This window comes from Cygnus olor, chromosome 3 (assembly GCF_009769625.2).
Source record: "Cygnus olor isolate bCygOlo1 chromosome 3, bCygOlo1.pri.v2, whole genome shotgun sequence".
Lineage (NCBI taxonomy): Eukaryota > Metazoa > Chordata > Aves > Anseriformes > Anatidae > Cygnus > Cygnus olor.
This window is the reverse complement of record NC_049171.1, coordinates 37,485,437-37,511,477: the sequence shown is the minus strand read 5'-3', so window position 1 is coordinate 37,511,477 and position 26,041 is coordinate 37,485,437. Positions and strand designations below refer to the sequence as shown.

The 26,041-nt window shown below is 43.6% G+C and overlaps 1 long non-coding RNA gene across 2 annotated transcripts; it reads right to left on the bottom strand.

Moving 5' to 3' along the window:
* Nucleotides 1-827: 827 nt before the first annotated feature.
* LOC121068333 lies at nt 828-25,672 on the bottom strand. Of its 2 annotated transcripts, none has more exons than XR_005818809.1 (5): nt 25,074-25,672; nt 24,716-24,995; nt 12,696-12,809; nt 8,215-8,349; nt 828-2,298 (listed from the first exon to the last, which is right to left on the bottom strand). It is a non-coding gene; the product is annotated as an uncharacterized LOC121068333 (long non-coding RNA). The 2 variants fall into 2 exon arrangements; XR_005818808.1 differs by lacking the exon at nt 828-2,298 and adding an exon at nt 3,890-7,175.
* Between the last annotated feature and the right edge of the window lie 369 nt (nt 25,673-26,041).

Genomic DNA, 26,041 nt, shown 5'->3' with positions numbered 1-26,041 from the left:
GCTCACATCCACGTGGCCAGAAGACGATGTGAAATCCAGCCTCATCAAGGGGTCTGGAAACATGGCTGTCTGGAAAAGCATTAAGGAAGGGCCTTAAAACCTGTCCGCTGCAGCAGGTTTAGATTAAGACAGGTATGTCGCAGACAAGCCCACTGCAATGGCTGGAGGCTGTAGCTCCCACTCAGCTTACACAGATGACGTTCTTTGCACTGACTGACTTCATGCTAAAAACCAACCCCAACAACCATCTCAACTACAGGTCCCACCAGGAGCAGGTGGTAGCCATTTGCTCAGTAAAGCACCATGTGTGTTGAGCCCACTAACGGATGAGTGGTACATTGTCGTAGATTGTCCTTTTTTTCCTGATCTCATGCAGGTACGCAGCGATTCCCTCCCCTGGCACCATGATGGGAGCCTCAGTGGTGACCCCGTGGTAGTGCTCGCAGAGGACGTCTTCCCACCCACACGTTAAAAAGTCCCCAGTGTAGACACTTCCACACGTTCTTGTGAACATTTTACTTTTGTTCTTTCTTGTTTTGTTTCCCTTAATCTAAGAGAAGTTACTCAAACTGAGAACATATTGTTGCTCTTTGTGTGTGGAAAAACATAACATAGCAACTTGTCTTAGCTTTCTAATAGTTTCACGATGTGCTTTTAAACAATGTCAAACTTGTTCAAGGCTTGTGACATTTGAAGTTGGCAAGTAAATCAATGTTTATTTTCTTTCAAAAGCAAAACTTTTTAGAAATAAAATGGTTGCATTTTTTCAAAGGAAAAATTTCATCCCTGTTTTTTTCCGTTTTCCTTTTTTTTTTTTTTTTAAACATAAAATGCTGTGTATGCAGGATTATTTTTATTTTGTATGTATGTTGCAGCGCTCAACATTTTAATTGCCACTTCCTCAATAAAACTATTGGAAATCTTCCATCTTGCCATTAGCACTTACAAAATAACTGTTAACAATATGTTATCCAGACACAGAAACTTTATAATTAACATTGGACTAGTCTTCAAAGTCTAGTGACTAAAATATATCCTATAAAATTACTGGACTTCATTCAACGCTATTCTGCTGTTTTAATGTTCAATAAATGTGTTGAGGGGAGATATTTGGCAACATGAGTCAGTCTCTCTGGCAGAGAGAGTGACTACAATAGAGTTTGCTCTCTGCTGTATGGCAAAAGCACCAACACTCTATGAGGCTACAGCGCAAACACTGAAAGGTTGCTGCTGGTGTGAAATAACGTAGCTCCCAGACACACTGCTGTGCAATCCTTCAATGCGGCACTCCTCCCTTGTCAACTGACAAGGAATTGGACAGTTTTCACATGAGCAATAAAACACAACAGGCAGTGTATTTCTGGATGATTATAGCACAACTGTGGTAGTGTCAGAAGTCAGGGGGCTGAAGGCCAAGTGTCTTAACTACAGGAGAAATACAAGATTGGCTCTGAAGCGTATTAATGCTATCCCAAAATGGAATTTCTGCAGTACATTAAATAAAAAGGAACACTTAGACCTGTGCCTTTAACACAGACATGGACATGACATCATTGGCAGCTAATTAAAACGTCTTCCAGCTGCAACCATAGTAGGTCATTCCACTGGTAAAGAGTTTGGAGAACAGGATGAAAAGGTCTGGTATGTACTTTCTTTTGGATTAAAATATGAGAAAAGCATCATAAGAGTTCAGCAAGATCACAGTCATTTAAAGCAGTATCTCCAAATAATCTGGCCATAGAAAGCTCTTACCCCACAGGAAACATCTGAAAAAAAAAACAAAAAAACAAACAAAAAAAAACCTCTCCTACTTTTTGAGACAAACAGGTCTAATGGACCAACATACATATGGATACAGTCTTGTAAGTTACTTTTCTGGGGTATAGCTCTGAATTAATCCAAAAGTATCGTGTTCATATTCTAGACACTCAGGGAGAAGCAGTCACTATCCCAGTGTACTTTCAGGCTTTTAAAAATATGCAATACTTTGCATGCCAGATGATATTTATGCCACAAGCTTCTGTGGGCAAGAATCAGGCTGCCCAGGGCTCCTGCCTGGCAAGGAAAGCAGAGGAGTCAGAAGCAGAATCCTTGGTCCCAGGACTCCATGGTGGCACTGAGGATCTGTGTGAGAAGCAGAATGTGAGGACATTTAAGTGCCATAAGGAGCCAGACACAAGGTCCACCTGGAGTAGCATCCTGCCTCCAGGGGTGAGCCAGGAGTGCCCAGACAGGGAGGAAAGGGGCACCAGAGGGTGTGATGGAGCCATGCACAGCTCTACCAGACCAGTTTCTCAGCTGAGAAAATAAGAATAAAGAGAAAATGCATAAATTTACAGTATAAATATTAATATAGTCTTGCTATATCTGAAAAGCAAAAGTACACATGTGAAAAACAAAAGTATCTGGTTTTCCAGACCACTTCACTAACTCTTTACAGATAGATAGCAAGCACTATAAAAGATATATCTGCAGCATCTGGGGCAAACATTTCTTCAGAAAAAAACTCCTAGGAGAAGCTGTTTTCTACTCTCCCATTTCTCTGCTCACAGGTCATTTGGTGAGGCCACAGGTCAGAATAAGGGCTTCCGTGCAAGAAAAGTGCCAGGGAAAGGCTTTCATCTTCTGCGCTTGTTGCACACATCAACATTTCCCTTCTGTCAACAATTCGGACACCCGGTCAGACCAGTTATTTTCAAATTATTTGTCACTGTCTGAGCAGGTTTGGTCTCTTTGCAAAATGTGATTTTTCAGATCTGTCAGAAGCAGGAACAGACATTTGAGCAAGTGGCTGGGTTGCGGAGGGGACATATCTGTGCTCAGAAATGTCTACTAGGCCATAATGCAAGCTTGTATCTTCTGGACCTTTCTTTTCAACAAGACAATGGGCTTATTCTGTTCAGTGATTCCCTAATATTAAAACTGAATAATACACTTTTGAAATAACTTACAGATCATTGTGGGGGTGTTTGAGTTGCGCCAGTATAACATCACTATATCGTGACAGTCGGGTCTCAGATGAAAACACTGACAATTTTTTTTGAAAGGAAAAAAATCCTTTGTTGTTTCACTGTCAAGCATTCAGTTGAGAAGAGCAAAAGAATTTTGTAGGACATCTTTTCTGTGCATTTTATTGCAAACATCACATAGTCATCAATCATAAGATCAGAGAAAAGAGATGCTTTAGGGACACTAAGGAATTACCTAGTCGATTCATCTCTGCCGTGTTCCTAGTTTAAATTATTTCTTCTTTTATGCACAAAGGGCAGAAAATATTTTTTCCATTCTTGCTGCCACCCTCATGTATGTGAAGACTATTATCACAATTCCTTTTTATTCTACTGCAGACAAAACAATCTCAATTCCTTCAGCCATTACTTGTAAGATATAATTTTAGACCTTTGATCACAGTCAGTACTCTCCTCTGGTTTCCATCCATCCATCCATCCATCCATCCATCCATCCATCCATCCATTCATGTCTTTTTGTAGTTCAACACCTAGGATTTATCCACATTGGACAGAATGAACAGGTCTTAAAGTCTCACAGGTGGTAATCCTATATGAATACAGTACAACTGCCTTCTTCCCAGCTGTGGGACTGGAAGTCAGAGAGAAGAAATGTGAATCTTTCATGATGTAACCGGGGTAGGCTCACGTTTAAGACAAAACATTTCTGTGTTCATCGTTCAATAAAACTACTTTCATCTTAAATTTTATTTATTTTTGTGAAGACTTGTTTGAATGCTCATGTACAGTGAATGTAACTGAGACACAAAGTAACAGACCCAGACAAATATTCCTAAAATATATGTAGGTATATGTTCACACTGAGTTAATAGAGGTACCCTTCTTTTGGGCAACTTAAGATGATAAATTAGTCTGCAAATTTGATGAGAATGATGGTAGATACTCATTAAACTGGTGATAGGTGTATGTCATCTTATCATTTTTATAATTTAAGAAAAGTCAAGCAATGTTTATGATTAAAGCACAATGCCTCATGCTGTAGCTGTTCTAACTGGAAGAAAAAAAAAAAAAAGCTGCCAAGCTGCCATGCACACAAGCTGTCCTCAAGATATGCTTCTATCTTGGACCTGTAAAAGTGTTTTTGACCCAAAGCCTTGTCTGTTTTTTCCAACTATATTAGTCAGCCTAATAAAAGAGACTACCTCTGTCCATAAATCTTGTTTCTCTGGTGGTTTTCACTATAATATTTGCTGCCATAAGCCCCTAGGAATTCACAGATCCCTCTCTCTCTCTCTCTCTCTCTCTCTCTCTCTCTCTCTCTCTCAAATTCAGATGAAATCCTATCCCACTACAAGGCTGTCTCCCTGTGCAAAAGACCGGTGTAGTAGTGTCAAGGATTGCCATCAGATGAGCTGACAGGCTGGTGCAACACAGTGTCGTGCTGGTAGGAGATGTGGCCTTGCATCCCAAAGCCATGCAGACAGCAGAGCTCAGCGCTGCACTGGTGCAATTACACCAGTGCCAGTCCTGGAGAGAGCTCTCCCAGTGCTCCCCACTGCTCCATTGCAAGCCACAGACATGTCTCAAACCACTTGTGAGACTTCAGTTCCTTAGGTGCATGGTGGCTTTGGAAAAACATAATCTCTATTCACAAGCAGGAGAAAATCACCGAATGATTTGTTACAAATTATTCACCATGCTCTAAGAATAACCAACTTATTTCATTTAAAAGAGGGCAAAGAGGTTCTCTGCAAGCACGTGAGCACTTTTCCCCAAGGAAAATTTCATAATGGTTAATATAAGCAGAGCTACAGTAGTGCATATGGTTAACAGCTGCTTTAACATGATATGGCATAACAACTGTCTGGAAATCATTAGCCTAACTTTTCTTTAGTATTTGGATAATTAACTAACAGACAGAACTATTTCAGCTTATCAGATAATGCATAGATACGTATTTTTCTGTATTATTTACAGTACATATAGTCCCTTTTCTCAAAATAATGCATGAAACATTTGCTGAGGGGATAAAAAAAAATCATAGGTCTCTATAGATATTTAACAGCTATTTAGATATTTCCAAAACACTGAAACATTCATGGGTTCCAAAGAAGACTTTCCTTTAAGGAAATTAAAACATAAAACTGTATTACTGTTAAGGTTGCATTGAGACTCACAAAAGCCTGGAAGATAGATATTTATATATATATAAATTTTGTTATATATATTAAACCATAAAGCGGAGTTCTCAGGGACTTTGATAATGCAGATCACCTTTTGGTTCAAAGATTTTCTAGTGAACCTTTTTTGTTCTTCACAATTGCCACCCTCCCTCTCCTTTATCTGCCCTTAATAATTTTGTTGCAAATGAAACTACCCTTTAGCTTATACAATGATATAAGGAAAAGTTTTAGTTCTCTTGTTAAACAGAGACAAAATTGAAGAGAAAGAGAGATCAGCACCAAATATGAGGCCAAAATAAAATTCCTGGCTTTGTGTTGATCTACAAAAACCTAGAAGCCATTGTCATTTTGCATGAAAATGTATATAAATATGCACAGAGTCAAGCAGTTTTGTGAAGGCAGCTTGAAAAGGAGAATAATTAATCCAGCCAACAACTCTGTAATTTGTTAACATTCCTCAACCGTAAGTTAAGTTGCACATTTAAACTTCATTCATTCTTCAGAAGAATTAAATTATAAAAATAATATAATTGCCAAAAACTTCTTTAGGAAGAAAACATGGTTGAAGGAAGCACCTAGAATTTAGATTGTATGTGAGTAGCAGAAATAAATAATTGAAATTGTAAGATCTGAATCCTTGTCATCTTCCCATGAGTCCAGATAGAAGGGAGATGAATAATGATGTACAGTTTTTCCTTCTGCTTCCCAGCGTGTTTGCACGTGCATATTTGTGCACCTGTCCTTTCTTGAGAACAGCTCAGAATCCATGTTGAATACCCATAGAAAGTTAAACCTATACCCTGATGCAGGTGCATGTTCTTTCAAGTGGGGAGGTGGAATGCTCTTAAAGGCTTGGTTATAATGAAGTTTTAGGAGTGGGGAGGGAGAAGGGACATGACTAAAGTACAAGTGGTTACCCAGCTGCCTGTGAATAACACGAAGAGTAGTTTGACCCGATTGACTTTTCTGTTGTCTGGTACTAAATGCAATTCCCTCTCTAGCTTCTCCATAGACCATAGCTTGTTTTAGCCTTTTGGACCTCTTATGTACTAAAGCATACATTTCTTTACAGCACACATCAGAAAAAAACAGTGGTAAATGTTAATCCTGCAATGGGCATTGAAAGAACAGGTGTGTTTTTGCTTAATGAAGATAGATTCCATTTCAACAGTAGCCATTTAGTAAGAAATATGTGTAATACCCTGCTACCTGAATCTGATATATCATGGCTCTGCTAATACATGCTACCATAACTGTCAGAGACAAAAAGCTTATTAAACATCAGTAGCTGTTCCACAAACTCACCACTGCTATTAATTAACTGCCTGTTAATGAATTCAGCATGCTTTCTAAAGTCCAAATGTATTTGGTTATTGGTAGGGAGTTCAACAACAATCCTGTCATACTCATAGGCTTTGATAAACTACCTAAATGCCTATCTGTAGTCCTCATGGGATGGTATTGTCAGTAAAGATACCTGGTGGTATTTCTATGGGTATATGACTTCTGTATGATTCATGGTCCAACATGACTAATGACTGCAATTCCTGTAGGGTCATGGAGCAGGCATATCTGATGGCTTTTTAAATTTTTAACCTTGTTTTTTAACCTTGTCACCAAAGGTTTCTGCAACACAGATCAAGAGCTCATTTAACTTAGAGCCCTAAATTTTGGGAATAGAAGTAGCATTTAATTTGCTCCAAGTCTTGGTTCCATGGGAGATAAATAACTGAAAAATTCCTATTTCCTCAGAAATGTCATGAAATATTTCTCTTAGATATCCATATAGCAGAGAATACTCAGCTTACAATTTTGTCCAGTGCTTGATAGTTGGCCCTTAAATCTCCAGAGAACAGTTCATTGCATTTTGTCTTCTTTGGATTTGACCCACAGTCCTAGCAGAGGCAGAAGAAAGTTAACTGTGGCTGAGAGGGGTCTTACAAGGTGCAGGAGTGAAAGTCCCACCATCCTTCAGCTGAGTATTCGCCTCCTTGCAGAGAGCAGCAGGTTACTTTTGGAGTACCTACCACAAAGTGTCATATGCAAGCACATTTTGATCACAACATCTGAGCCAGGTCCCCAGCCTCACCAAGGAGTTTACAGGAGCATGATATGAAGTTTCATATGTGTTACTATTGCTGCCATCTTTGTGCAAATGCAGGCATACAGCCATTCATATATAACAGGTCACTGGAGGATTATAGAGTAAATAAGATTGTAAGGATCTTGTGAGTATGGGTGAAGAGTAACTCTTATTAAGGGAGAAGGGTTTTTACCTCACTTGCCCTTTTTCTCTCTTATATGACAATAGCTAGAATAGATCTGCACAACACAACAATAGAGTCAGATTTCTAATCACAAAATAATGTCTCTGTTCTCAGCACATTGGCTGAGAAAAAAAATAAATAAAAATCTGTTCCCTTTCCCATTGTTGGCCTATGACCAAGTTCCATGTGGGTCTAATACTGCAATCTTCATTCAGATAAGAAGAGATTTATCAAAGTGAGGATCAGGACTTTTGTCTATAAAATCAGCTGGTTCCTGTTATAATATTCATTCAATCATGATGACATTTGTGATATCTACACCAAAATCAGCAAAACTCATTCCTTTTGCTTTGCAAGATTCATCTCATTGTATCTTATCAAAGTCTTTTTGTTACTCAGACCAGCGACTGTAAAAAATTATCAGAAAAAAAATTCTGGAACTGCTTAAGACTACTGATTTCACATGGGGGATGGGTCGAGCACATAGAAATCTTCTATTTGAATCTTGAAACAAATGTAGCACAATAAAATTGTCTTCAATATTATAATAAATTTAACAAGTCTTAGAACAATTCATTCACAATAATAAAACACAAAATTGTGCAAATAACACAAATAGTAACAGACAAATCCTAAGAACGAGTATTGCCTCTATCTGACAATAATAATTGTAAGAAGATGAAAAATGAAATCAAATCAGAAAACAAACTTTCAGTTGAAAGCTGACTATTGAGGCATTTTATAATTTAAAATACATCCAAAATAAAAGCAGCAATAAAATGTTAAGTATCCTACCATACTATTCATATGTTGGAGTTTTTTTTCCAGTATTATATTTTCCATCTTTGTTTTCAATATTTAAGCAAAGTTTCCTGGGAATGATCTTCACGGTCAGCTTCCTATTTAGCATTTCTCTTCTGTTATTTGCTCCTGGGAGGTACAGAGATGACATGAAAAGAAAAATAATGTGTCAGTGAAAGAAAAAGAGAAAAAAATACCTAGTTCTAATCCCACTTCCTGTAATAATATAGATACTCTTCATTTGTGAAAACCAGTAAATAACCCATTGCAGCTCCTAGACGCCTTTAAAACTTGAATCTACCAGTCCGCATTTGAAGAATTCCAGTAAGATTTTTGAAAGGACTGTTGTCAAAGAACAAATATCTACAGTTCAGGAAAAAAAAGTTTATTTCCTAAAACCTTCTTCAAGGAAAAAGGAGAATATTACTCCTCATCTTTACCAGTTTCTGAACACATATTTAATCCATGATCTAATTAATTTATTCTGACAGAGCTTTCTTTCTTTCTCTTTCTTTCCTTCTTTCCTTCCTTCCTTATTTCTTTCTTTCTTTTTCTTTCCTTCTTTCCTTCCTACATTCTTTCTTTGTTTTTCTTTCCTTCTTTCCTTCCTTAATTCTTTCTTTTTCTTTCTTTTTCTTTCCTTCTTTCCTTCCTTCCTTCTTTCTTTTTCTTTCTTTTTCTTTCCTTCTTTCCTTCCTTCCTTCTTTCTTTCTTTCTTTTTCTTTCCTTCTTTCCTTCCTTCCTTCTTTCTTTTTCTTTCTTTCTTTCTTTCTTTCTTTCTTTCTTTCTTTCTTTCTTTCTTTCTTTCTTCCTGTGAAACAAGTAAGCTATCAGAACAGTTTTATAAAAATGTGAAGATCTGCTTAATAAACTCCTTTGAGGGTAGTTGGGACACAGATGTTTTTTATAGTTATTAGTTATAGCTTAAGATAAAACAATGATGGAAAATTAGAAGTCTGAGTTTTATACTGGGTACCTACTAAATCTCTTTTCTATTGGTGATCTTATCCAACAGTACACAACAAATGCATTACTGCAAAGTATGCATTAAATATTCCACACGTATGTAGCCAGATAGTTGGATGACGTAAAAATAATACAAACACTTGCACTCTTCTTCCACAGGGAAAGAACTTACTTCTGTAATGTGGAGCATTCAACCATTTCATATTCTAAACTTCATTTAATACAAGAGAGTATGTTGCTTTTTCCCTTTTTTTTCTTTTTCCTTTTTATTTTTTTTTTTCCACAGCAAAGATGTAAAACTTTCCCCACGGATTTTTTCCTATAATATATAACAACAAAGCCTATGTTATTCAGCTCTCTCTTTGCAGACATAGGAAAGTGCTTGCTTGCTATTGACCATTGGCCACAATAGACTGTAACCTTTGGAAATGACTTGTTCATAATTAGCGGCCTTGCTGGTGCTTAGGGATCTGTATTAATGACCTGGGTCTGGCTCTTCCAAGCACTTCACATGGAGTTGTTCCTGTCCAGAAGAGTTCACAGGCTTGAAAAGTCACTTTATCCTCAGCTAGCAGAGGCTGGTGCAAGCTTCTCACCAAAGGCAATTGGGCATCTCATGGATGTAAGGAAGGGCATGTAACCTTCGGTTTCCCTCCAGGGTTTACTCTTAACTGCTGCCCAAAAATAGGTCTTCCTTTCTCTGTTTTCGCTATGTCAAAACACTGTAGCTGTTTATCCCTTCCTTCGCGCCGCCTCTGCCCCCTTTCCCACCCCCCATTCTCTTTCAAGCCCATTGCTTTTCCCCACGGGATTTATTTAAGCCATCAGGGGTTTATATTTAGCTCTGGCAGAAGCCAGAGGGTATGTGTCTGCTCCCACCTCCAGTGATGTAAGGCTAACCCCAGGACCTCAGTGGCCACACTTCCAGCTGAGCTCAGTGCTTGGTGGAGGAAGGCTCAGAGCATTGATTTTCCCATGCCCTCAGACTTTGCTTGTTGAGACTCCAGGCTTTTTGATTCAAGCACCTCTTGGCTGCCTGGTGGTGACTGCTACAGTTAAAAAAAATAATAATAATAAAAAATCATCGTGGTCATTTCTTATACATTGAGACCCAAACTTTCCCATCGACCGAGGCGAGGCTAAGCTGCCAGGTTATGTCACCTGAGGACCTGGCCCCCAGTCTCTCTTGAAGTTCACCAGGAGATTTTCAGCCAAAAATCTTCATGTTTCCTTTCCAGTACTGGCCGCTTTTTCCAGCAGTGAGAGCAGAGTGCTCATAAAATATGTACTCGTGTTATTATTATTGTACAGTAACACTAATATTATAGTAGTACCCAGAGGGCTGGAACTAGGTCCCATCAAGTTATATGTTGAGCAAACACAGCCGTGGGCCTTGGCCAAGGAGCCAGCATGTCAGGCGTCAGCCCAGCCATGGCATCAAGCACCACTATGCACAGTGATGGAGGTACCAAGCAGGAAGAGACCCCAGGGGCTGGAGAGTAAGTGCATACCAGCCATTCTTCTCCAAATACCCATCTCTTCATGCCCTGAAGGTGAATTTTCACCATCCTTCTCACAACCTAAAGGAATCTGATGAAGAAAAAAAGGGAAGGGTAGGGGATGGTAGGGTAGGGGATGGTAGAGTAGGGGAGGGTAGAGTAGGGGAGGGTAGAGTAGGGGAGGGGAGGGGAGGGGAGGGGAGAGGCAAGGCAAGGAGAAAAGAAACAACAACAAAAAAACACCTAACTTATAGAATGCAACATAAGGCTGAGGGTGAGATAAGAAGGTTGCCATGATGTTCACAGAACAAATAAGAAAATACTTGATCTGTGCACTGCCATAGGCTTAGCTGGTTTGTTTTTCAAGATGGATAGTCCAGTCATGAGCTGACCCTTCCAGAGAGACTTTTAATGGATTAGAATAACCAATAACCTTTACAATCCCGCCTGGGGTGCTGAGATCACCCTTTTAAATCCAAAAAGGAGTGAGAAGGTACATGCTCTTTAAAAATTGTACAGTTCCCAGTAGGTAAAAGGGTAAATGACAAAGAAGACACCAAACAGAACTAGTCTAGAGGAAGCTTTCCTTGTTTCAGATACATGATCTGCTGGAGAGACATGGGACTCCACTGTTTCTTTGTTTATGTCAATAAATAAATAATTTTAAAAAATGTATTTCATTATTTCATTTGTCTTAACATTACGGTTAAATATTTAACTTTGTTAGCATGAGAAAACTCTAGTTCCTATGTCAATTGGTTTACTGGAGAAGCAACTAGTGATTGATACTTGCAATTTGTTTGTACCCTCTAAACACTACACTTTAACTGATAGGACATTTCTCAAGCAAAATTTCAGTTACGGTACTGTTGTTTGCTATATGTCCTGGGGTACCTGCAGGCTCTCCCCGCACTTTACCATTCTGCGAGGTACTCTACAGGCACATAATGTTTCACAGACCCTATTTCAAAGACTTCTAAAATGACGTTCACAGTTTCTGGGCTGGATTCTCTGTTAGTTTAGATTGGCAACTCTACATTGACTTCAGTGGAAGTCTGGTAATTTACACCAACTGCGAATTTGGATCTTTATTTCTTCTTCTCTTTTATTTCTGAGGACAGATTGGTTTATTTTAAAAAGCTGGCTGCTGACTAGAAATGTGTGAAATAACTTTTTTTTTTTTCCTGCATAAATATTTTTAAACAGTATTTTCAAGGATTTTGCAATGAATTACATGAAGCTGGCAAAGCTCTGGTACCCCCTTCATCTTGTGCAAACAGAATTATGTAAAGAACAGGTCTATGGGACATTAACATGTTCAAGCAAAAAGAACATTAAAAAGCAAATTTTTTTTTTGCCAGAGACCTTAACATTTCCCCATCCCGGCCCCTGGACAGGTGACATTCTACCATCTAGAGATTTTACGTGGTTTATCCTGACCACCCCCATTAGATTCTTTTTATATTCTGGATAGGACCAACTGGCCAGTTTACTGCTTGTGTTTGCCATCGTTGCAATGAATAATTAATCTCATGTTGTGAGTCTCTCATTCTATAAAGCCTACTCCAAATTCAATTAAATTTCTAAGTGTAGGCACAAGGCCATCTTAAAGTTGTTTTTCTCTTGAATTTAATAGGTTTTGGCCTAGAAGGCAGGTCCTCTGCCCTAGTAGTTTCTCCCACATAACGGAGACTTTTTTCATTCTTCATTATTCAGAATTACCTTGAGATCTTCCTAGTAGTAAGCACTCACTTAGCCATACACATCCCCAAAATGTTTTAATCTGATGAAGCCACCAAAACATTTCTAAACATAGACCACAAATATTCATGACTGTGCTGTAAATGGTTTCTGCATCCCTTTGAGCATTGTCTAAGGCCAAAAGTCATAGCCAAGGAATGGAGTTTAAAACTTTGACTGAAAATCTTGGAGCATCTGGTCCTTAAAGGATGGCTGCAGCAGCAGCTAAGGCTGCAAGGATGTCTTTCCTTCTCCAGCATTTTCTCTCACCCAACTCTGTCCATGCTTTTGGTGTCCTCTCTCCCATCCAAGTATTTCTTTCCCTTTTCACCAGTGTTTTTCGGTAGCTGGTCTTCCTCCATGCAATTTCTAGTTTCTCTCCTGCTGGCAAGACAATTTGCACGGTGTTATCACCAAAGAAAAATATAATTATTTGGGCAAAAGTAAGACACAGACACCACTAGACACATCCATGCATGAGGGATATCTTTGGTCCCTCCTTTGAGTTTTAACTACTTTCCCTTCCTCATCTCCAAAGGCTGTGGTGGACACAGTGGTGCAAGACCGCATGTGGGTGAGGGAGACCTGCCAAGGCCCCGACACCAGGAAATGTTGTAGCTTTTTGGTCATTAGGGTGTTCACAGCTCCTCCTGACTTCGCCTTCATTTGAGGACCTGTGTGCCTCATGCCATGCACCCCTACTTACACATGCCAACAGTTTATGCTGCCACCTGACCCTTCCTACCCACCCTGGTCCCTGCTGCCCTGCCTGGCTGAGTCCCAAGGGGCTGCTTCCCAGCTGCACACCAGTTCTTCACTCTTGCACTCCTATCACACATGCTAGCACACAAACCCAGCTCTCAGTTCCCCCCTTCCCAGCAGGGGCTGGCAGGGAAGAGGGGTGCAGAGAGCCTGAGGAGGCTCAGCCACCTGAGATGTTGCCTTCTTCTGGAGGTGGAGGGCAAGGCCCAGGGGGCCAGGCGAAGAAGTTTTCCTCCTGATGGCAAGAGCTGAATTTTATAAGAGGGGTGGAGCTCTGCCTTCAGATCTTTCCTGGCTCTGCTCCCGAGGAAATCATGTCAGTGAGGAGAGCTGGCAGCACTGCCGCCTCTCCCCGGCTCTTCAGCCTGGGAGGACTTGCTCAGCTCTCAGCCTGACAGCTTCTGAATGGCAGCGGAGCTGCACATGGGCCTTGCCATAGCTCTGAGCCTTTGCTCTGCCTCTCCATTTCATCTATGAATCACAGGTGTTGTGCATTTCTCTCAAAGGACTGAAAGGAGTTTTCAAGAGCTCCAAAATCACTCAAAGTTAATGGGAGCTGGGAGCCCAAAAGGCCCCTGAGGAGCCACACTGCCCCAGCGCTCTTCAAACCCTGATGTTGACTGGAATTGGGATTCCTACGGCACAGGATGCTTTTAAATGCGTGTTTTGCTCTCTCACACAACTGGGAGCCAAGAGCTCGCCAGCTCTGGTCGTGCTTCTGCAATTAAACTTTTCCAAGGCATTTAAGCAAGTCACAATCCTACTGAGCCTCTCTCACCATCTGTAAAATGGAGATAACAATATTTAACATCCTTCCAAAGTAAAAGTTAATAAGGCTTCGGCAGCTTATGAATGCATAGGGTCTTGAAGATACAAGGCACTGGGAGAGCATTATGTGTTGTTGTTACTAATTGTGAGTATCCTTAGCTTTAGTTTGTTGTCAATTATTATTAAAAGTGAGAATTTGTGATCCAATGTAATATTACTCTGAAAAGATTTAGTATCTTTCACAGCCTGTAAATAACTTCGTTGTATTTGTCTGATGCAGAGATGGTAATAGGAAACAGATTTGAAAAGTGGTGCAAAAAGGAATGTGTGGTTGTTCTGACAATATAGTTTTCTTAAATTTAAACCTGATAAATCAGCTTTGGGATAATATTTTCTCTGAGGAGAATATTTTTAAAGGAGGCAACATAAATGAATTCCTTAATTAGAACATAAACATTAGCACTATGTTTCTACACTTCTGTTCATACTGATGAATAAACAGATACATGTCAGGGCTTTAAATGACATTTGGCAAGGAGGTATAGGGAAATTTTCACAATCTGCAGGAGGAATCTGAGGAAGGTCTTCCCACTACCAACTTTTTGACCCTACCAAGTGAAAAGTGACCTGTGGATCACAAGACTAGATACATCAGTGCCACAGAGGGCATATCAGCTGCTTATCAAAAACATATGTCTCCACTACCATGAAGTACCAGTCTGAAGCCTTCTAAAATTTTGCAGATGAAAATTAATTGTACTGCAGTAAAGATGTTAGATGAACTGGCTCCTCATATGGGAAGTTACTCAGGCACAGGAAAGGTCTATGCTATTTCTTTCATCTTCTTCCATTCCACACCCCCTCACCCCCCGCCTCAGGAACCACAGGACACTAGATATACCCACTGAGGAACTGCATGAATGTCTTTTTTCCTCATCTCTTCTGTTCATTCCTATGGGTTCGCACCACCATGAGCTTCCCTTTAGTGAATGCTAGCCCTCAAAATTATTCAATGGGCTGAATAGCTCTTGACTGTTGTGCTGTGAAGAAGTCAGTCTAAGAAATACATAAATTTTCTAAGGGATACGGGATTGCTCTTTTTTCTTTTCTTTTTCTTTTTTTTTCCTCTTAGAGATTTCCATCTGCAGTTGAGCAGGTCTCCATCCCCTAACACCAAAGGGTTCCCAGCCCTGGGTCATCATGCACCAGGTGAAGGATGTTGATGCTGTTATTCTTCTTTTCATAGACATGAGTAAGCATATGAGTGTGGGTAACTGACGCGAAGCAGACAATTTGTCTGCAGAAAATGAGGTCTGGACTCTTTCTTACATGGCTGAGGTTTCTTTTATGCTCTCAAACCTCATAAAGCCACTGTGTATCTCCGGGTACGTGTATATTTTTGTGTGCTTTTCAATGTAGCTTCTTATATCCTTTAGATTAAAATCCATACTTTTTTGTTTTGTCTCATTTTTTTTAATTGCAGTTTTGGAAGGGTCAGCTCTGATGATTTTATTATACTTGGTAGTGACTTTCAGAGTATCTGGTTCTTTAACAGAATCTCGACTTCTGTGGAGCTAAAGCAGATATGAACTTCTCAAAATAACTGAAAGGAGCGAGAATGTTAGCCTTTTCCATATTTATAAGCAGCCAGTTATTTCTGAATCTATTGCAGATGTATCCCATTAACTGTCAAGTTACTTAGTAAACCCACCAAATTACTGCACACTCACTCAATAAAAGTGCTAGATATATAAAAGAGCAAGGAAGTTCTCAAGGTTTTTCTTAAACCTAACCAGGAAAAAGGAACTGTGTTTCTCTCTTTCTCTCTCTCTCTTTCTCCCCCACTCCCTCCCTCTCTTCCTCTCTCTCTTTCTTTCTCTCTTTCTCTCTTTCTTCTGCTTCTATCTTTCTTTTCTTTCTTTTTAAGCAAGGAGCACAGCCAGGGAAAATGAATGTTAAAAACGAAGCAGAACAAAATGAGGGCTTTCATTTGCAAACCTCAACATACCACATGTGCCTATAAAATACAGGAAATGGGTACAAATGTGAAGCTGCACACAGGATTAGAGGCACATGAACACATTTAAAGCAGGTGGAAATAATGTCAGCTGGGGATGTAATGTTAGGTTTGTACCAGTGCAAAGAGTAGATGGGGCTATACCGCCATTAGGGTATTCTCAGTACAATTTTCTGAAAATAAACCATAAACACAAAGAATTTCTGGTGTCCTTAAACAAACGTACAGATGTTAGCTACATCTCTTCCCATTGCTTTTAAAACAGGAAAGCCTCCAGGCCTTCAGCTCAACTGCAAAGCTTTACAAATCCAGTAAGCTAGTTTGTCAACAAAGGGAGCCTTGGGGAACATCACTGAAGTAACTTTTTTGTCAACTGGCATTACAATATCATGCAAGGCCAAAACACGACATCAAGCTATTGGGAAATCTGGCCTGGTGAGAAATTGTCCTTGAATAAGTGTGTCATGCATTAAAACAATGATGGGATGTACACAAGGCAAGTAATAAGATGGCCTGTACTGCCCCCATAGACTCATCCCTGCAAGATCAGCATGGGTGGGCATAATCCTTCACAAAAATGTCTCCATTTTCCCCTACAAATTCCCAAGTAGGATACTTTTTGGTACAGTACATCAGAAAGAGCCTGGCAGGATTGGCATAAGGTCTAGAGAGGAACAAACTTTTCATGTCTTTTCAAACAATCCTGCCAGTGGTGAGAGTAGAAGTAACTTGTCATTAGCTATGCCCAAGACTATAATCTCCTCTCTGGAGGTCCTGGGGACAGCTGGAGCTGACAGAGCCAAGCAATCAGCAGGGAGAGGGGCCAAAGCTGGCACAGAGGCATAGAACAGAATGGTCCTTACCCTGTTTGCATCCTCTGGGATATGACTTGCTCTGTGTGCACAGTTTACTGCATCCTGTATCTCTCCTGCCAAAATCTCATTCACAGTGAGGATCTAAATCAAACGCTCTACTGCCACTACAGCCCTGCCTCCTTGCAGCAGCTTAGATTACACATTTTCCATGAACTAGAAGAGCACCCATGTCCTACAACTTAAAAGCAAAATCTGAAGAATTGACTGGGCCCAAAGAAATTTGTGTTTCCAAAAAAGACAAAATATGAATGATTTCAGAGTCTGGAATCTGTTCAATCGGTGCCTTCCAAAAGAAACCCTAGCCCTGCATCCAAAATCTACTGAGAGAGAGAAAACAAGCAAACCTTTCCCACTTCTGAAGATATAGCATACTTGCTCCAGTGCCCATTAAACAAGATAGTAAGTTTTCCTCCTCTTTGCCAGGTTAAACTACAGATATTCCTTCCCATTCTCTTGCGCTGTCTTCCAGAGCACAAATAAAGCACCATCTGGCCCTTCATTAACTCTATTTGATTTCCTTTGATCTCATGTAAACGATGAGAAAAAGATCTAAGACTCCCTTCTCCTCTTTAGACATATGCATAACTCACTTCAGTGTCAATGGGAGTTAAACATCCCTATGGAGAGGAAGAAATAGAAACCACTGTGCATTTCACTGCAGCATCCACACATTTGCAAAATGGAAACAAAGTGGTCCAAAACCTAATTCCCAGATCGAATTCCTCCAAGTCTGAAAGTGGACCTTAGAGAGGATGTAGAAATACCAGGATACTCTGACAGGACACAGTAGGGTAGTTGATGCTCTTATTCATAAAGCAAAACACCTCAGTTGTCATGAATTCAACTGGAAGCAGTTCAAAAAGGAAAATAATAAAATTTAAAATGCATTTTGAATTTATCTATAATTTACTTTGTCTTTCTTTTATGTACAAGATAAAAATTGTTGCGAATTAAAGCCTGAGATCACAGAGCCTTCCAAGACCCCTCTTCTATTTGCTCCCCGCCAAACAACACCATCTTTCACCAGTAGAAGTTCAGTATTATCTTCCCTTATTGCTGGTAGTTTGTAAGAGTAAAAGATGTTGTCTTTATTTCAGGGCTGGCCAAAGAAGCAATGGATCCAGAGAGCTGGCAATCGCCTGCTAACACCCCACACTTCCCAAGGCGTGCGGGGAACCTTGTGCCCATGTAATATCACTGACTGTGGTGGTGAAGGCTGGGAGTTTGAGCACCCCATGGAGACCCACAACCACCCAGGAAATTATGGTCAGGCAGGGAGGCAGGGACTCCCAACATCCTTTTAAATCCCCTGGAGTGAGGTGCTTAGGGCAGAGCCTGAACAAGGCCTTCACCCTATCCTGCTGCGCACCCTGGCACTGACCTTCCTGCTTTGCCCTGCTGCCAGGGGGGTTCTCAGCCCCTTTCCATCCCCAGTGCCCCTTTGGGGAGGCCTCTCACTGATCCAGTGGTGGATTTAGGGTTGATTGAGCATGGCGAGAACTGACAAGCATACCCAAGAGCTCATCAGTCCAAACACATGGGCACACCTCAGCGCTTGCCCCCTCCACCCAGCTGAGGCCCTTATATGTGTGCCTATGCCCGTATATATCCAAAATATCCCTTCACACACGTACGCACAAGCTCTGCTCTGGCAGCCCGTCCCCTCGGGGTGTTCCCAGCTCCAGCACTGCCCGCAGGTGCTACTTTGCCGCTGGACGGGCACGAAAGCAAAGGATGGAAAAGGTTCCGGGGGGGCGAGATCCGCGGGTGCGCAGCGCCATGCAGGACTCGCAGCGCCGTGCCGCGGGCAGCAGCCAGGCCCTGGTTTGTTTCCCCAGCGTTTAACGCGGGCTCTGATCTGGTGCAATAATCAATAACCATCCTTCAGTCTTTGAACACCAGGGGGCTGAGAGGACTTTTCAAGACAAATTCCTCGGGCGATGATGTATACTTCACACTTACTGTGCACTTTCCACTGAGGAAAAGGAGAGAAAGAGAAATAAGGAGGGGAAAAAAAAAAAAAAAAAGAGAAACAACAAAGGAAAAATATTGCATTTATCTACGGAAATCAACGGCTGAAAGAATCCCGACCACAAGGCATGCCTATATTTAATGGGGAAGACTTCAATCGATAAACATGCATGCGCGTGTGTGTATGTAAGTTTCCATATACACACATATATACATCTATACATAATATATGGATGTATATTCTCATGTATATGTGTATGCATATGCACACACGCACTGGTTTATTTTTAAAAAGGCGCCAAGGGGCTTTACACACGCAAACCTTAAAGGAGAGTGGCTTTCAAGCCCTGGTTTGCGACACGTAGCTGGAGCCTCCACAAGCGCCTCGCCCTCGCCCCGCTCCCCGGGTAATTACAAGCAGAATGCTCGCACAGTTTTTAATAACTGTCTCCCTTTCAGCACATCGAAAAAGCAATATATTTAAAAGATATATTATGTATGCAACACTTGATAGGGAGCTCCGGGGAAATGATCTCCTGGATGTTACTCTGGAAGTATGTGGGGCTGGCTGATTGCAGAGGAATGTAATTTCGGCGAGCCAAATCCCTTCTTTTCAGGTGACACGGGGGCTCCGACCGCGCTCACGGGCTCCGCCGGCATGGGACGACGCGGGGAGCCGCTGCGCAGCAGAGAAGGCTCTTTGGTGGCTCCTTGGAAGGGTGCTGCCCAGCTGGGGCTCGGCTTTCTCCTCCAGTAACGGGTTTCCACCCGAGATCCTACCCGCTTGCCCCTTGCTCCGACGGCTCGCCCCAGTCGCCCTCGCCCGCCGCCGGGGTGGCCCCGGGAGGGCGTCGGGGCGCGGTGGCCCCGTTCCCACGCCGGGTTCCCCTAAAACAGGGCAGACGGGGCCGAGGTAGTGCAGCTGCGGTTTCCCCTCGGCAGCCGGTGTGCGCGCATCTCCTCGGCCCGGGGCCGAGCTGCGGCTTCGGGGGGCCGCGGAGCCTGTCGGGGGAGCCCCCTCGCAGCACCCCGGGGCTCGCCTGGGCTTCGGGGGTGCCTGCGAGAAAGACAGAAAGGCGAGCTGAGCAGGGCTGAGCCGCAAATCCGAGAGAGAGCCTCCGGGGCGAAGCCCTCGGGCTCCCAGCCCCGCTTCAGCTGCCGGGTTCAACGGCAGGCAGGGAAGGTGCGCTTCAGGCAGCGGGGCGTTTCAATTCCCCTCGCATATAAACACAGGAACGGCCTTTCAAGAAATTCAGACAACTTTGTAAAACACCATCGACTCACACGTTCACACCGAGAAGAGCAGTAAAAGGGTATGAGTGTAGGGTCTGGATTTTATGTTTTCCTGTCCTCTGGGGTCTGGTTTTAGACGGAGGGAATTGGGGGGGGTTATTTTAGGGATTTTTTTTTTCTTTTCTGTGTGGGGAAAGATTAACCTTTCAAGCCGAGAAATACAGGTGCTCCCTGGAATTTCCCCCTCAACGCAGATATCTAGACAAGAACCGCAGAGCCGCCTTCTGCGGGAAGACAGCGAAAAGGGAGATTACGACGTTGAAAACTAAAACAAAGGACTCTCGTATTTCCCACTGAGTAGTGCAGGGCTAGTTAAGGCAGGGGAAAAGCCAAGTCCTTCGCAAGTGAGAGAAGCAGGAAGAAAGCCAGTTCAAGGCGGAGAGGCAGGGGCTTTCGTTCAAACACTTTTCCCTTCGCATCTGTACGATTATTTCGGTTTATTTATAGCTGGTGAGGAAACATCGTCTTTTCCTCTCCTCCCTGGAAACGGGAAAAGCGCTGGTAGCTTTCTCCTGGAGGAGAAGCGTTCTCGCCGCTTGCAACAAGCGCACTTGGCGATGCCCCCCGGTCTCCGTTCCGCTCTCGTCGCTGTCATCCCGGCAGAGCCCGTCCTTTCCCCCCGCGTTTCAGAGCACTGTCGCGAGCTCTTCGAGGCGGGGGACATGTACGAGGGAAAAGGAGGCCCGATTCTGCAGTGAGATTCGCGTAAATTTCAGAGGAAGTCTCACTGAACGCGGAGCATAAGGCCAGCTTCTAAAGCAGCCTACTGAGTAGTTTTGTGGCCATAAAGTCCTTAAGTAACCTTGCGTTTTTTTAAAAAAATATAATAAAGGAAAAAAAATAAAATAAAAAAGAAGAAAAAAGAAGAAAGAAAGGAAGCCTTCTTTGACATGGTTCAGTAATAAAACAATCGAAAACACTAAACCTCTCCCATCCCAACGCTCCAAGAAGGGAGTTTGCAATTAGCTGCAAAAATTCCCCTGTGAGTTAATGACCTAATTTGTGAGGTATAAATTCACTAACTGTCTTTGCTTTCTTCTTTTCTTTTTTTTTTCTTTTCCCCTCTTTCTTGGTTATTTTATTTTATTTTATTTTATTTTATTTTCCTGGACCTCCACGGAAATGTCTTTATTCATTTGTTTGTAATACACCAAAACTATGACTGTGACACTTTGCCGCACAGTATTCAAAGAATGGAAAATACTCGCTTGGGTACCCTTGGCTTTGTAAATAACTACTTTGCCAATAGATGGCATAGTGTCCTTTCCATTGTGCGGAAGCTCCGGTTCCCCGTTTATTTACCTAGCTTGTTTGTTTTGCTCGCAGCAATTTTTTTTACGCATAAACGTCTCTTTGCGTTTCCTTCCCTGGGGTACAGAAAACATAGGTATCTTTAAAAAGGTATATTGCAAAAATTAAAATTACAGATGTAATACATACTGTGAAACCTATAAAAATGCGTTTACAATGGTTACTTAAAAAAGAAATTTATAACTTTCATATGTACCTTACTCGTGCAATATGCAACTGCCATATGTTTCCTAGTTCCATAATTCAGTTTTTCCTGGACAGCTGGAGCAGGTAGTACTTCTTAAAGTACATTTCATGTAATATGAGAAGTGGTCCTGACTAAAGACCGAGGGTTACCATAAAAAGACACAAGCCTTGCTTAAAAAATGTTGTTTAACTACACATCATTTCTTACAATGGTATGATATAAATGTTCCCGTAGACTCAGGTTATGATAAAACGGGGATATACTGTATCTTTTTACTGCTGAAATCCCAGCCTAGCAAACATAAATATTTCCAATTAGTGACTCTACTCTAAACTACGGTGATTTAAGACTACCTAATTTAATTTAATTCCATACATGTTTTCATATTTTTCCTGAGACAATAGTGAAAATATGAGTTAAATTTATAGGAAAGCAATAAAAAAGTAAAGCCAGAGGTTTCTTCAACCCTCATTTAGCGTTTGCAAACGTTTATTTTGTGACTGCAGTCATGAAAAGGCTATTTTTAAAAATCGTTTGTCTGAAACGAACAATAAATGTAAGTGGGAGCGTCATATTAAAGACTGGAGATTTCCTTAGAAATGATTCATACTCGTGGCTGCGTAATTCTGAATAACGGTAGTAATTTAAGCGCTATAAAGCGCAATCGCCAGAATATTTATAATTTTAACACGGGTGCCTTTAAACAGTGTTTTCAATTCTTTAATGCGATTCCTCAGTATTTTCACCCGTCTGGAAAGCCGACCGGTTGGCTGCGCGTTTATTTCCGTACTCTGGTCTTATTTATGCTCAGCAGCAGCAGGGGAGCGAGTATTTCTTTCCGCAGTTTTAAAACGAGACCTGAGGCTGCGGGGGCATCGGCCGGCAAAGACGGCCCGGACGAGGGGCTCGACGAAGAGGGCGGGAAAAGGCCGGCGGCCGCCGCGCGGGGGGTTACGCGAAGCTACCGCCGGGCCGGGCGCCCCGTCGGCGGGCACTCCAGGCCGGCTCCGACCCGTTCGTCCCCTCGGTTCGCGGCCGCGCCGGAGCAGCGCTCCGCAGTGCTGAAGCGGGGACAAAACGCGCTAACCGGGAGTACGAGCCCTCGTCTAACCCCACGCACGGCGCCTGTTTGAGGGCCGCTCCCGGCAGGTTGGGCTTGTCTTGGGAGCGACCGGCGACGCCCGCGTTAAGCCGGGGTCCCAGCAGGCGACACCGGGAGCTGTGAGCGGTGAGGGCGGTGGGGTTCCTCTCGCCTCCCGGGCCCGGTCGCCAATTTTCGGCACCCAGGCTAGGAGCGCCGAGCAGGATGCTGCTTGCACCCCTGTCCCGCAGGCTGGGGCCGGCTCGTTTTCTCCCTCCCGCTGCTATGAGAGCTCCCAGCTGGGGCCGAACCCGGGTGCTCTCAGGTGCAGGGGCTCCGCTCACCCGTTCCCCAGCCTGGCTGCGGTCTCACGGTGCGGTGAAACCGAGCCAGGCCCCGGGACGAGGACCGGGGGCTCCGCGGGCCTGAGGCCGCCGCAGTGCGGGGTGAAGCCGGTGCGCGCCCGCGGAAAGCGACCCACGGGAGCAAGGAGCCGGGCTGCTCCCGTCGGCAAGCTGAGCGGGGCCCCGCCGCCGCTCCGGCCAGCTGCTCCTGCTGGCTCCCTCCTGGCCTCTCCTCCGCCGGGCTGAAGCCCTCCTGGAAGCCGAGGAGCAGCGTGGCCGGCGGGCCGGCTCTGGGGGAGAGCCCCCGGTAAGCTGTAATACCCCGCCGTGGCCAGGGGGGCTGCGGGGGCTTCCCTGCCTCTCTGAAATTCACGCCACGCTTAACCTTATCTCAAGCTCGTTTTGACGGCGACCTGCATCCCTGGGAGAGCAGCTCCAGGTTTGCCTTTCTCCCCGTTAATGGCAAAAACGGAGGTGCTAATTCTCTCTCCAACGCACGCAGGCCTCCTGCTCATCCGCAAGTGCGGAGGGCAAGGGAGAGAAGCGGGGCGAAGGTGCTCTCGGGAAACAGGGTTTACGCACGAATTTCTCGCTGTCGTCTGTGTTTTCTCACTAGATGGTCGTGTTTGGCTGTCTAGCCCCCGTCAGCTACCTGCTGTCAGTGAAACTATTAGGCTCACTGGGGGAAAAAATGGATAATGATATAAATATGTTTTCCTTAGTGACCGCTCCTACGGTCCCCTGCTGGGAAGTTACAGCAAATCGTGATTTACAGAGAAGCGTACGCTGTGGATATTCCTTTCCTCTCCGATGGCACCCGGCCCTAATGCTTGAAAAGCTTTGCAGAAATCACACTGCGATACGGCAATACGCGGCCGTAAGAATCTCCTAAATGTCATTCGACATTCTCGAAGAGAGAGCAGGAAAATACCCTTCTGGTGGAAAACAGTTTAGACATCTTTTTCGGAAAGTCTACGTAGGCGATTCTCCTACTTCAAATAAGCAGCGCCTCACCCAAGTGCCTGCAAAGGCAGCCTGCATTTTAAAGTCCGGAAATAAAAGAAAACCCAGAAAGGTGTTTTGAATATATATATTATTCCATTAGCAGATCACTATATATAGAGATTCTTCTCTCTTTCATCATCCCATAAAAAAATTAATCGGACAGACATATGGATCACAGGTTGTTCGATAAATTTAAATCCATCTTAAAAAAAAAAAAAAAAAAAGAAAGAAAGAAAAAAAGAAAAGAAATGAAAACAACATGCCACACGTAACCTACAGAACTCTGGCAAGAAAAAAAAATCCACAACAACAACAAGCGCCCACCCTCCCGGGAAAGAAAAAAAAGAAAAAAGAAAAAGGGGGGGAGAGGGGGGGATTTGTCCCTTCCGCCACAGCGCGGGCAGGATGCGGAGCGGGGCGGGGGTCGGGGTCTGCTCCGCGGGGCAGCGCGGTGGTCTGAGGCCGGGGGGGGTTGTCTCGAACCCCCCCGGGGCAGGACCGGCCATCCCGTGGCCGGAGCCCTCTGCGGCCCCCCCGGCCCCCCCGCGGCTCGACTCGGCTCCGCTGCTGAGTTCGGCGGCTCCGCGCCCCGCGCCCCCGCGCCCGCCGCCCCCCGGCTTCCGCGCGGCTCCGCGCCCCCCCGGGCCCCCGGGCGGGCAGCGGCGGGGGTCGGTACCTGCTCCCGCCGGCCCCGCCGGGGCTGGGGCACCGGTGGCCGTGGCCGTGCCGCGGGTGGGCCGGGGAGGGCGGCGGGAGCGCGCCGCGGGGCCGCGGGAGGTGCCGTCGGTGCGGGGAGGCTGCCGGCGCGCCCTCGGACAGCTCGGCTCCGTTTCCTTCCTTCCTCGCCCTACCGAGCTCATCCCCATCGCGACGGCGTTTAAACTCCGGCGAGCTCCTCTAGCTTAGCACGTTGCGACCACTCTCGCACATCTGATTTCCTTCAGATTCAGTCGCGGCTGGAATAGGCAGAGCAGACAGGCTTTAGACCACGGAACAGTTAATATGTCCCAGATTTAATGTAAAGATAAACTAACTCCGCAGCACTGTTCGTCGGTGACAGGCATCAGGCATTTTCTGCTATCCTATCGATTCCGAGCGACAGCAACTGCAGGGGAATTTTTTTTTTTTTTCGTAGTGTTGAATTTTTCTAAGACAAATTGCCATCTCTTCCAACGTGGAGATAGTTAGCGCTTCTGTCGTAACCTACGGATAACACTTCTGCGTCGGTTTCGTGGTGTGTGTTGTTTTTTTCTCTGCTTTAATCAATTATCTATCTGTCACATACCTATATTTTCATGTCTCGAAAGTGCTCCTACAATTTAAGTGCTGATAACCTCATTCGAGGGGATAATTTATCTCTGGGGTATATTTATTAGTCAGCCCTTCCTTGGCCTCTCTGACGAAGCAGCCCACTCACTATTGAAATTAGGGATAAATTTGCATTTCGGGGATAGGTAAAATACTCGAATGAAAGCGGTTACATCTTCTAAGTGGCAGCTATTTCCTTATCGGGCTACAATCAGAAATCTTCCAGTTCTCTCAGCAGAGCCACTCGAAGGTCCGGACAGGACCTCCGAGATGGTAACACAGGCGAACCACGCTAGGAATTCCTCTCTCTGCTGCCCGATGCAGCGAAGAGAAGCCCAGATCCCATCCCACGAAACCGTGAGGTTTGCCCCGGGATTTTTTACACGAGGATTTCTGCTCCTTCACCGGAGCGTGCCACCCCATTCGGCTCTGCGCATACAAACAAACAAACAAATAAAAGCCCCCAAAATGCAGATCTCCCGCAGAGAAACGAAAATAATAATAATAATAATAAAAAAAAAAAAAACACCAAAAATCTCGATAGCTTTTTCCCTTCCCTGAGAACGCAAAGCAAAGAGTATCTGGCTCCAAATCTGCACCTTTTAATAAGTTTTGCTCGCTGGAAAGATTCGAAAGGATTTTCCCTGTGACTATTCTATGCACCTGAATACGATTATTAGTGAAGCTGCCTCGG